Source organism: Podarcis muralis, chromosome 8 (genome assembly GCF_964188315.1).
Source record: "Podarcis muralis chromosome 8, rPodMur119.hap1.1, whole genome shotgun sequence".
Classification (NCBI taxonomy): Eukaryota; Metazoa; Chordata; class Lepidosauria; order Squamata; family Lacertidae; genus Podarcis; species Podarcis muralis.
In genome coordinates, this window is record NC_135662.1 from 1,635,918 (window position 1) to 1,649,552 (window position 13,635).

Sequence of the window (13,635 nt, forward strand, 5' to 3'; positions counted from 1 at the left end):
ACTGTTTCGTGGGGCCGCAATGGTGCGAAAACGTGGTTACAAAGCACGGATCCACCTGGATTCTCAGGATTTTTGCATTGGGCTACCCCAAACTCACCATCAAATCACATGTCTGTGGCCACAGCATGAACCACAAAAATCATCCATCCACTGTTTCATTCAGAATATTTTTTCCCTTGTTTCCTCCTCTAAAAACTAGGTGCGTCTTTTGTTTGTGGTTAATTGCAAAGGAAGGGGGCTGTTTGGGGTCCTAACATTTATTTGGAGCTCCAGGTGGCATGATGCAGACTTCTCCATCCTCACAACAACCCTGTGAGGTTGAGAGGCAGAGACTGGCCCAAGGCCAAACCCAGTAAGCTTCAGGGCTGAGTGGGGATTTGAACTCAGATCTCCCAAATCCAAGTCCAGCACTGACCACAATACCGCTTTGGCGCTTGTCCCTCAAGCTGGTGGCCTTGAGATGGGAAGGCTGGCCTTTGTTTTGCTTTGTACACGGACTGGTTAACCTTTTTGAACATCCCTGGAGGCAGTGAGAGATTTCACTTTCTTGGGCTCCATGATCACTGCAGATGGTGACAGCAGTCACGAAATTAAAAGACGCCTGCTTCTTGGGAGAAGGGCAATGACAAACCTAGACAGCATCTTGAGACGTAGAGACGTCACCTTCCCAACAAAGGTCCGTATACTTAAAGCCATGGTTTTCCATGTAGTGATGTATGGAAGTGAGAGCTGGACCATAAAGAAGGCTGATCACCGAAGAATGGATGCTTTTGAATTCTGGTGCTGGAGGAGACTCTCAAGAGTCCCATGGACTGCAAGAAGATCAAACCTCTCCATTCTGAAGGAAATCAGCCCTGAGTGCTCACTGGAACGGCAGATCCTGAAGCTGAGGCTCCAAGACTTTGGCCACCTCATGAGAAGAGAAGACTCTCTGGAAAAGACTCTGATGTTGGGAAAGATGGTGGGCACAAGGAGAAGGGGACGACAGAGGACGAGATGGTTGGATGGTGTTCTCGAAGCTACCAGCATGAGTTTGACCAAACTGCGGGAGGTAGTGGAGGACAGAGGTGCCTGGCGTGCTCTGGTCCAGGGGGTCACAAAGAGGCGGACATGACTAAACGACTAAACAACAACAATCAAGTGAAGTCTGCTAGAGATGGAGGCAGCTGGATGAATGGAAAGTATCTTTAGAAAGTATTCTGCTCTTGACGCCACATTTTTTCCTCTTCTATCTTGCCCCTCATTTATTTCAGAGACTAGCACAGGCATGGGCAAACTCCAGCCCTCCAGATGTTTGGGACTGCAATTCCCATCATCCCTGACCACTGGTCCTGTTAGCTAGGGGTGATGGGAATTGTAGTTCCAAACATCTGGCGGGCTGGAGTTTGCCTATGCCTGGACTAGCGAGTTTCTTGGTGCATAAATGCTAGTCTGGAACGCCTGCCAACTTGAGAAATATGCATTGCAAAGAATATGCTGAATCTGAGTCAACTTTAAAGATCGCAAGAAAGAACCACGTGTTTAAATGTTTTTGTTGCGGTGACAGAAAACAGTGTCACAAAGAGGCCACAAAAAATCTCAGAAGACCATGCTTCCTTCTTTCTTAAATTCTGCAAACAACCGAAAGCTCCAGTCTCATACCTGCGTCATCGGAACACACATGTGCTCAGAGCTGGCACACCAACACATGCACCAGGCAAAAATATTCCTCTTCAACCAAGCTTTGGGCTGACTAACATCCTATACTCTTTTAAATTTGTTTGGTTTTGTATTTTTTCTTGTTTTCATTATGTATTTTATGTTTTTATCTCACATTTTTGTGCTGTGAACCACCCTCAGATCTACGGAGGAAGTATGTGGAACAGGTCCCATTTCTGGGAATGGAGTTGAGAGATGACCTAACCTGGGGAGAAAACAGTAAAGACCTGATGAAGAGGTTAAATTTTCTGAGAACCCTGCGCAAAAACAATCTCTCAAAGGACCTGTTGATGGCATTTTACCATTGTACTGTGGAGAGGTGTATTAACTTATGGTCTGTGTGTGTGGTTTGGGAGCTGCACAGTCAGGGAAAAAACAATGCTGTCCAGGGTTGTAAATACTGCAGAGAGAATAATTGGGTGCACTCTTCCCACCTTGGATCAAATCTACGCTTCCAGGTGCCATAAGGAAGCTGCAGAGATAGCGCAGAATAGTGCACACTCCAGAAATTTTCTCTTTCAGCTTCTGCCTTCTGGAAGAAGCTACAGGGTTATAAAGACCAGGACTAGCCGCCTGAGAAACAGTTTCTATCCAAATGCGATTTTGATTTTAAACGCAGTGTAAGGTAGTCTCTGGGGGAGTATATTGTATTTAATTATGGGGTCTCAGAGGTTTTAGGGGCCTAACCAGGCTGGGATTGTTGGGATAGCAGGCTTGTTGGTTTTGAATGATGTAGATTTTTTTCAATTTTGTTGTTCTGTATGGGACAATGACAATAAAGATTATTGTATCTTATTGGAAGGTCAGCATGCAAATTTAATACATAAAAATAATACATAATTAATCAACAATTAACAAGGGCTATGCTTGCTGGGGCCAGTGGAATCATAGAAACATAAAATGAGCCCGGGTCAAAGGCCCATGGGTTTAGCATAGTGCTCTCAAGATACATGTGGGATCTGAACACAAGAGCCCTCTCCCCTCCTATTACTTCCAGGAACTGGGATTCTGAAGAATTTACTGTCTCCCACTGTGGGAGCACAGCCACCATTGTTAGTAGCCATTGATGAACACAAGGAGAGCTTGCAGGATCAGGCCCACAGCCCATCTAGTCCAGCATCTCCCAGTGCCTGCTGGAAACAAGCAGGAATCCCTCCACGAATCTGTCCAGTCCTCTTTCAACACTCTTAGTTTGTGGCCCTCGCTGCCTCGTGTCTTGTGGGAGGGAGTTCCACAGTTTAACTCTACCGCTGAGAGAAGAAGGACTTTCTTTGCTTTGCCCCAGCTGCGCTTGAGGCTCCATCCCCGCCTTTGCCAGCCTGCCGAACCGCCAGGTGGAATCCCAGCACACCTGGCGGAGCGCAGGTGAGGGGGAAAGCAGTACACCTTAGCGACCGACTGCCCCGTCCTCAGGCGCCGTCTAGTCCAGCCAAGCGGGCCCCTTGCTGCTGCTGTTTTCACAGCCTAGGCACGCTTCCTCGGGAGTAAGCTCTTCCACCCCAGGGCAGCGATGAGGTGGAAATGGCTCTTCCTGCGGTTTGACCTCGAAGTCCGGCGCGCGTCTCCGCTAATCCACAGCGGCTCGCGGCGCCTCTCGACGGGGCTGCTTTGTCCCCCGATGCCCCTTCCCCGTCGGTGGTGTTGCTTGAGCCGGACTGATCCTGTGGATCCGAGGCCCGGGCGCCTCCAAGGGCCGCCTGCTCCCCTCTCCCCGCCCCCGCCCGTCCATCATCCCACCTGGGTCAATTGCCTTCCCCAGGCGTGGCCAAGGATCTGCCCCTAACTACGTCGGTCAACGCCCCCCGGGGTCCCCAGCACATATAAGGGCCGGCCACAATCCAGACGCTGCACCATCCATCCTGGTCACCCGGACTTTGGGAACCCCCAGCGCCGCCCGTCCCCGCCAAGAACCGCTCCTCGTGCCCGACGTCGACATGGAGCCTCTCCAGGTCCCGAGCCGCCAGCCCGAGACGCCCCCCGACACGCCGCCGACGCCGCTCCTTCCAGCAGCAACCCCGGGTCCCGAGGCGCCCCGGCTGGCGCAAGGCTCGTCCGCCCCGTCGAGGGCGCACAAGAAGAAAGCGTACAGCCGGCACTCGAAACCTCCCTACAGCTACTTGGCCATGATTGCCTTGGTCATCCAACGGTCCCCGGAGAAGAGGCTGCAACTAAGACAGGTGAGCGCACCTGCTGGGAAGCGAACCCGCTTGCTTGCGCGTTGCGCACGGGAGCCGTCGGGCCGGTCCAGACGCTGCTTGCCTCTTCGGCTGTGCGAGGAGGAGGAGGAGAAGGCCTTCCGACGACGCCCTGAACTTAAAAAACCCTTTTCTCTTTCTCTCTTAGATAGTGGAGGATATCCAGGGCCTCTTCCCGATTTTTAGCGACAGCTACCAGGGCTGGAAGGACTCGATTCGACACAACCTCTCCTCCAACCCCTGCTTTCGGATGGTACGTGTTAGTAGTGTTGAATTTTAACATTTTAATGCATTTTAACGTTTCAATGTTGTATTTTAATCTTGTTTTTAAGTTGTATTCATTCAACTTGTTTTTATTATTGCTTGTTAGCCGCCATGAGCCGGGCCTTGGCTAAGGAGGGCGGGGCATAAATAAATTTTATTATTATTATTATTATTATTATTATTATTATTATTATTATTATTAAAGTGTTAATGCTAATGATGATGATGATGATGATGATGATGATGATGTAGTGTGATACATAAGGCAAATGTTTTTAGGACGCACCTTACCTGTGTGGCTGCAAGTGGTTTTAAATGTGTGTGCAATGTTGTGTTTTAATGCAATAACCCTGGAACCTGGGCTTGATGGGTGAGTCGGATGATAAATGATAAAAGTGTGTGAGAAGGGAGAGTGGGAGGGATGTTGGGCAAAGTTGGTGGCGGGAGAGCTCAGAAGGAAGGGAGGATGCTCTGGGGGAAAAGAAAGAAGAGAAGGAGGACCAGTTTCCTTAGAATTATTCCCTTTTCCCTCTCTCCAGCCTGCTGCCTCCGTCCTCCCTCTACCTGCATCCCAGGTGTTGGGGGCTGCAGGTGGGGACAGGGTCCTTCTGTTTTGCTCATGCCTGGCTTGGGGCAGCCTTCTGGCCGCTGTAAGAACAGGAGGCTGAACCAGATGCTCTGATCCAGCTGCTGAAAAACTCCTGGAGGCAGACCTCACTTTGGTTCCAGCCGGAATGGCTAGTGGTCAGGGGGATTTATAGTCCGAAACCCCTGCCAAGGCAACAGGAGGATGAGGAAGGCTGTGGGGTGTGGGTCATCCTGGAGAGAGAGAGAGAGAGAGAGAGAGAGAGAGAGAGAGAGAGAGAGAGAGAGTCCAGAGGCTTGACTTGGTCATAGAAAGCAGTTTCACATCTTGCTAAGGGGAGTCCTGCTGGTTCAAATTGTTCCAATTTGCATCCTGCTCTTCCTCCAAAAACAGCTCTGGTCCCCACAAGTTGCCAACCAGCTGCACCCAGGATGCTGCCCATCTGGGGGGGTTGGGAAAAGGTCTAGGGCTGTGAAGGTGGGAGGGGGGCAGGGAGTGTGGGGAGGAGAGGGAACAGTCGGATTTAAAGAGTTTCCCAACGGGTTTTTGCTGAGCTGCCTCCTTCACCAGCCTCATCCCCTCAGGGGTTTGTGGACTACAAATCCCATTAGCAGAAGGGAGTTTGTGGTTGTCCTGGGCCGCTTTGCATTTCACATGGCAAACCTTCCCTCTCCTTCATCCCCTCAAGAGGTTTGAATTGAATCCTTGAGGGAAAGGTGCAGTTAGGTTGCTATTTTGCAAGGGGGTGTATTTATATAGAGAAAGGGGTCCATGGTTTTTCTACCTCCCCCCACCCAGTTAAAAAGACTAGCACTCCTTGAGACTGCTGGAAATTACTGCGGTCACAAAATGGCGGCTCAGGATCGGGGCCAGCCACAAGATGGGGGCAGAGGATTTTGGCATACCCTTCTACATCTAATTTAGGATTTCCCAAACTAGGGTCTCCAGCTGTTTTTGGACTATAACTCCCATCATCCCTAGCTAGCAGGATCAGTGATTGAGGTGGATGCGAATTGTCCAAAAACAGCTGGAAACCCTGAAATCCATCATGGGAAGTTGTTGGGTTGTTTTTCCTTTACTTGTGGCAAGGGGTTCCGCAGCCATGCTTCGGACATTGAGAAACCCTGTGGTATGGGGGAGTTGGGGGCAGCAGGGTCTTCTCCAAGCTGGTGCTCCAGGTGTATTGCCAGGTCTTGTGAATGGGGCAGGTGGGAGTTGGGAGTTGCAAGTGAGTGCCGGGTTAGAGAAGACTGAATTGGAGAACTGCAACCTTTATTGCTTGAAATTGAGGGGAAGGGGGAGGAGCGATGAAGAGGGAAATGTGACCTTTTACATCCCCTCACCAGAGTCGGTCACGACTGGACCTAATGGTCAGGGGTCCCTTTACTTTACTTTACTAGGTTTGGGAAGTGAGTGTGTTGCTGTTGTTAGTTAACCACCTAAATATTACAGGACGTTCATAAGAACGTAAGAAAAACCTTTATTTCCTCTGTCCTGTTTCTCCAGTATTCAGTTTTCTAGCATGTCCATGAGTATTAGGAGAGGGGGAGAAAAACTTACCTCTATCCATTTTCTAAATCCCACGTATCATTTTACAAACTTCATCAAGTTGCCTCTTCTTGCCTTTTCTCTGAACTAAAATGTCCCAAAAGCTGCAACCGTTTTTTTCTTAGGGGAATTACTTCTAGGGGGCTGAATGTACAAGTGGGGCTCATTACTCACGGAAAGACAATAGAAATTTCTATTAAATTTTGTATACCAGCCTATAGTCGCAGGTCTCGGGGCAGTTACAACATAGAAGCACAATACAGTTCCAAGCTTTGTGAGTCTCTCTGATTCTTCAGCTGCTGTTCGCTCATTGCTGGGGGTTGGTCTGGATGACCTCAGGGTTCCCTTCCACCTCCACCATTCGATGGTTCTCAACTCCCACCCGCTTACGGTGCTTCTTCACCCAACCCCGCTTTTGTTGCAGGAGCTGAAAGACCCCTCGAAAGCCAACAGCAAGAGGAACTACTGGTCCGTGGACGTCAGCTTGATACCCCCGGAAGCATTAAAACTCCAAAATACCCTTATCTCGCGCCAGGACGAAGCACGTTGGATCCAGGACTTGACCCCTTACATCGTTCATGGATCCCCTTACCCACCGCCTGCGGGTCTCCCCCAGGCACAGACCCCCGAGCGCCGCCCAGGAAGCTCGTTTCTCATGGACAACATCCTGCGGACCTCGCCCTCAGACCCCGGAGCCAGAAGTCGAAGCCTCGAGACGTCGCCCTCCACCTCCTGGGCATCCCTGGACCATGGGGGCAACGTCTTCCCCAGCCCGGACCCCTCCTTGCCTTCCCCTCAGGAAGGTAGCCTGCCGGCAGCCCCCCCTGCCTTGGCCCTCCCCTTGCAGACCCCAGACTCGCGGCACTATTCCCTGGGCAGGTACCCCGCCACGCCCTGGGGTCATCTGCCCATGTGCTACAGCAGCGCCATGCCCCTCCCTCTGGCAGGCCAGGTCCCCTTCCAGGGACTGTTGGCCCCCCCGTCAGCCCTGCCCTGCCTCTCGTGCTGCTGCCAACCTGCCCCCCAGGCTACTTCCTGGGGTCCCTTGTCCGCCCCACACAGCCCTCTGCCCCTACATCCCTTCCCTTCCCCGACCCCCTTCCTTCCTCCCCCCCATTTGCAGTTGTTGGTATCAGACACAATTGCCCCCACCCCACTGACGGGACGGGCTGCCCCCCTTGGAAAGGGGTCTGGCCAGCTTCCCCCCCCCCCCCCCGTTTCAACCAGAGTACTTGGGGAACGTTGCATTTTATTCCGTATGGATTTTAAGGACCTTAATATGAAAATGGGGTGGGGGTATTTAAATAATAAGATCCGTGGTGGACACTTGCACACCCCCACCCCACAAATATATATATATATATATATTTCTTCACACAAGTGCCAATTAATGAAGCCTTGACAGCCATTCAAAACAAATACAATCCCCCCGAATACATCTTGGACCTGACCAACCACTGCCTAACCAACACGTACTTCATCCACAATGGACAAAGATACAAACAGATAGAAGGAACACCTATGGGATCACCCCTCTCACCGGTCATCGCAAACCTGTACATGGAACACTTTGAAACCAATGCTTTAGACAAGTCAGAACACAAACCCAAACTTTGGCTCAGATACGTTGACGACACCTTTGTAATTTGGCCACACGGGAAGGAAAAACTGGACAGCTTCCTCACACATCTCAACAGCCTACACCCCAAAATACAATTCACTATGGAAATAGAAGCCAACAACCAACTTCCCTTCCTTGACGTCCTAATCTACAAAAAACCTGATGGCTCCCTAGGACACACTATCTACCGGAAAAAAACACACACCAACCGCTACTTACATGCACAATCACACCACCACCCTGCACAAATAAACTCCGTAGCCAAGACTCTCATCTCCAGAACCAAACGCCTGGCTGACAAAGACCACTTGACAACTGAGTTACAGAATCTCTCAAATGTGTTAATTGCCAATGGATACCAGCAAAACAGGGTTACGAAGCTAATCCAAAAAGAAACACCCCCCAAAAACCAAGACACAGAAGAAAACAATGGCATGGCCCTCCTTCCTTATATCAAGGGCACTACAGATAAAATTAGCAAAATCCTCCATAAACACAATATCAAAACAGCCTTTTGCGCCAACCAAAAAATAGCCAATATCCTCAGAAACCCCAAGGATAAAATCCAGTTGGAAAACCAAGGGGTCTATGAAATACCCTGCAAAGTCTGCCCAGCCACGTACATTGGACAAACAAACAGACGAATAAATGCACGTATCGCAGAACACAAGAATGCCGTCAAAAAAGAAGAAAAAACTTCCTCTCTTTTCCAACACATGAAAGAAACAGGACACGAAATTAATTTTGCAGATTCCAAATTGCTCTCTAACATGGAACATCACCACAAGAGAATAATCATGGAAGCCATCGAGATAGAGAAACACCCTCACAACATGAACAAGCGTGACGACACATCCCGCTTGCCAGACATCTGGAAATTAGCCCTCCCCACAAAAACTGACACCAGATCCAGAGGCACACAGAACGCCATCACCAATCAACCACACCAGACCCAAACCCAGACCCTCTCCACAGATAAATTACAGACACCATCCAGTAGCCAAACCATGATGGCACCTCCGGATGCTGCACCCCCCTGCAATCCCTACACAGATCTGGCTGGCACAGGCCACAAAACCACAGCTCGCCCCTATACACGAAGCCAAGCCAGAGCACAACTAAGTGCAGTACAGCCATCTTCTCAGAAAAACTCTTCACAAAGTTCAAGAGGTCAAGACACAAAGGCTTTAGCAACTAATCCACACCTAATGACCCACCTAAGTGGTACTCAGGATATCACTCAAGAAATCACTCAAGATATCCCTCAAGCAATTAAGGAACAAAAGAAGAAAAGGCACACTAGCCTGGGAACTTCCTCTCTGCCCAGAACATTGGAGGCTATGCACCACACCTCCTCAACAGTATTTATAGGAACTCAAACACTGGGATCCTGCTCTGTTCCAGTAACAAGAAGCCGAAAGCACCAGCCTGAAGATGACGAGTGAGACCTCGTCGAAACGTCGCCTAGACACCCCAACTTTTACACGGGAAGACACCCGAGGACACCAAAACCTGCATTCCTGTACCCGTGAAAATCTACGAAAGCAAATATATATATATATATATATATATATATATAAAAGCCAGGCAGCTCCCACGGGTCTCGAACCACCGGAAGCGATTGGGGGGGTCCGTGCAATGCTTTGTTCGATGGAACCGCTGGGCTAAGCTGGCTCCCTAAATAAAGGTTTTAACTGTTTGTTTTTATCTGTAAGCTGCCTGCAGTCCGGCTCGGGACTCAATAAATGGTTATGTACAGCTTTGTAAAGGAAAACCTCAGGTAGTTTGTAAGATGAATAAAATGGGGAGGGGAAGCCCCCCTCCCCTGCAATAAAATAAGCACTATAACTGGACTTCCTTGTTTCTTGGGTTGATTCTCGCTCCCGCCCCCCCAGTGAAGCTGCTTCTCTGGCCTGAAAAAAATTAAAAACACTTTCATTCTCTGTCCTTTTAAGCAAGGAGATCAAGCTGGTTTTAACTCCCTGTTGTTGTTGTTTAGTCGTTTAGTCGTGTCCGACTCTTCGTGACCCCATGGACCAGAGCACGCCAGGCACCTCTGTCCTCCACTACTTCCCGCAGTTTGGTCAAACTCATGCTGGTAACCCCGAAAACACTATCCAGCCATCTCGTCCTCTGTCGTCTCCTTCTCCTTGTGCCCTCCATCTTTCCCAGCATCAGTGTCTTTTCCAGGGAGTCTTCTCTTCTCATGAGGTGGCCAAAGTACTGGAACCTCAGCTTCACGATCTGTCCTTCCAGAGAGCACTCAGGGCTGATTTCCTTCAGAATGGAGAGGTTGGATCTTCTTGCAGTCCATCTTCTTGCAGTTAACTCCCTGCTCATTCACAAAGTCGACAGCCAGCCTTGACCAACTTTTTATTTTACCTTTTTCTGAGCATTTCATGTCATTTTGGTGGCCTAACTGTACTATTTTTTCGCTCCATAAGACGCACTTTTTTCTTCCTAAAAAGTCAGAGGAAATGTCTGTGCGTCTTATGGAGCAGATGCGTGGTCCCTGGAGCCAAATTGCCCAGGGGAGAAAAGCAGATTGTGCTTTCTTTCTTTTTTTGAAACAGGGGTGTTGAAACAAAGCCGCTGATTGCAAGCGATCGGGAGGGAGATAAGGGAGGCTAGCGATAAAGGAGGCTGCCTGGGAGGGGGGAGGAAAAGACAGTGAACTTGCAAGGAGAGGAGACAGGAAGACTTAAGCAATGAGGAGAGAGATTAGAAGAAAAGGAGGAGCAAAAAACTACTCCAACTAAGGAAGAGAAAGGCAAACAAGAGGGAAGGGAGTGTTGAAAGGAAGCAGCTGATCGGCAAGCAATCGGGAGGGAGATAAGGGACTCTAGAGATAAAGGAGGCTGCCTGGGAGTGGGGAGGTAAAAGCCCATGGATCCTCTGAATTTTTACATTGGGTCACCCCTAATTCACCATCAGATCACATAGCTTGTCCATGGCTACAGCCTGCACACAAAAACCCCCACGCATCCACTGTTTCGTGGGGCCGCAATGGTGCAAAAACGTAGTTACAAAGCACTGATCCACCTGGATTCTCAGGATTTTTGCATTGGGCTACCCCAAACTCACCATCAAATCACATGTCTGTGGCCACAGCATGAACCACAAAAATCATCCATCCACTGTTTCATTCAGAATAATTGTTTTTCCTTGTTTTCTACTCTAAAAACTAGGTGCGTCTTTTGTTTGGTTAATTGCAAAGGAAGGGGGCTGTTTGGGGTCCTAACATTTATTTGGAGCTCCAGGTGGCATGATGCAGCCTTCTCCATCCTCACAACAACCCTGTGAGGTTGAGAGGCAGAGACTGGCCCAAGGCCAAACCCAGTAAGCTTCAGGGCTGAGTGGGGATTTGAACTCAGATCTCCCAAATCCAAGTCCAGCAATGACCACAATACTGCTTTGGCACTTATCCCTCACGCTGGCGGCCTTGAGATGGGAAGGCTGACCTTTGTTTTGCTTTGTGCATGGACTGGTTAACCTTTTTGAACATCCCTGGAGGCAGTGAGAGATTTCACTTTCTTGGGCTCCGTGATCACTGCAGATGGTGACAGCAGCCACGAAATTAAAAGACGCCTGCTTCTTGGGAGAAAAGCAATGACAAACCTAGACAGCGTCTTAAAAAGCAGAGACATCACCTTCCCAACAAAGGTCCGTATAGTTCAAGCTATGGTTTTCCCAGTAGTGATGTATGGAAGCGAGAGCTGGACCATAAAGAAGGCTGATCACCGAAGAATGGATGCTTTTGAATTATGGTGCTGGAGGGGACTCTTGAGAGTCCCATGGACTGCAAGAAGATCAAACCGATCCATTCTGAAGGAAATCAGCCCTGAGTGCTCACTGGAAGGACAGATCCTGAAGCTGAGGCTCCAAGACTTTGGCCACCTCATGAGAAGAGAAGACTCCCTGGAAAAGACCCTGATGTTGGGAAAGATGGAGGGCACAAGGAGAAGGGGGAGACAGAGGACGAGATGGCTGGATAGTGTTTTCGAGGTTACCAGCATGAGTTTGACCAAACTACGGGAGGCAGTGGAAGACAGGAGGGCCTGGCATGCTCTGGTCCAGGGGGTTACATGGCTAAATGACAACAAAATTGTATTTTGGCTGCCCCCCAAAAAACCCTCAGCTCTCCTTGAATGACCCACAGAGGCAGGCGGAGGGGGAAGCCCCCTCCCCTCAGAATGGGCCACCAGTTGTAAGTAGATGCTTTGCAAGGTGATCAAATCAGTAGCCGCCACAAGAAAATTGACTCAGTCGGGTGTGGCAACTGAGCAGGTGAGGCTAATTAAAGGATGCAGTGAGAGATCAGGGCTGCGAGACCAACACTCTAAAGGAGGTAAAGGTAAAGGGACCCCTGAGCATTAGGTCCAGTCGTGGCCGACTCTGGGGTTGCGGCGCTCATCTTGCTTTATTGGCCGAGGGAACCGGCATACAGCTTCTGGGTCATGTGGCCAGCAGGACTAAGCTGCTTCTGGCGAAACCAGAGCAGCGCACGCAAATGCCATTTACCTTCCCGTTGGAGCGGTACCTATTTATCTACTTGCACTCTGATGTGCTTTCGAACTGCTAGGTTGGCAGGAGCAGGGACCGAGCAACGGGAGCTCACCCCATCGCGGGGATTCGAACCGCTGACCTCCTGATCGGGAAGTCCTAGGCTCTGTGGTTTAACCTACAGCACCACCCACGTCCCTGCTCTAAAGGAGACCCAGGTTCAAATCTGCTGTGCTCCATCACTTCTTCATAAGATATTTTTGCAGGCTTCTTTTTTTAAATTTTTTTACTCGAGCATGTAGTAGGATTTTAAAGTGGACATGCACCTGCCTAGGCTCCAGGGGTGGCCAACCTGTGGACCTCTTGATGGAGAACCATAAATATCATCCCTGACCCTAGTCTTTGCCTATGTTGGCTGGAGCTGGTGGGAGTTGAAAATGTATTTTTCTACAACAAGGCAGTTGCTTATTCCGTATAAATGTGATTAGCATCAGGGTCGCAGAAGCAACCCCCATCTTATGCCTGAATAAGAATATAAGAGCGCTGATGGATCAGGCCCATGGCCCATCTAGTCTTGCGTCCTGTTCTCACAGTGGCCAATCAGGTACCCATTATGGGATGCCAGCCAGCAGGATTCGAACACAGGACCCTTCCTGTGGTTTCTATCAACTGGAATTCAGAAGCATGGCTGCCTCCAGGGGCGCAGGCCGAGCAGACCAACGATAACCCTCTCCTTCGTGAATTTCTCCAGTCCTCCATTAAAGCCAGGCATCCCCAAACTCGGCCCTCCAGATGTTTTGGGACTACAGTTCCCATCATCCCTGACCACTGGTCCTGTTAGCTAGGGATGATGGGAGTTGTAGTCCCAAAACATCTGGAGGGTCGAGTCTGGGAATGCCTCGTTAAAGCCATCCCAGTTGGTGGGCATCACTGCATCCTGTGGCAGGCAGTTCCACAGTTTAGCTCTTTACCATGTAAAGAAGGGCTTTCTTTGTGTGTGTCCCAAATCTCCTGCTTGGACTACTGCAATGCGCTCTATGTGGGGCTGCCTTTGAAGGTGACTTGGAAACTACAACTAATCCAGAATGTGGCAGCTAGACTGGTGACTGGGAGCAGCCACCGGGACTACATAACAATGGTCTTGAAAGACCTACATTGGCTCCCAGTACGTTTCCGAGCACAATTCAAAGTGTTGGTGCTTGAAAGCCCTAAACGGCCTC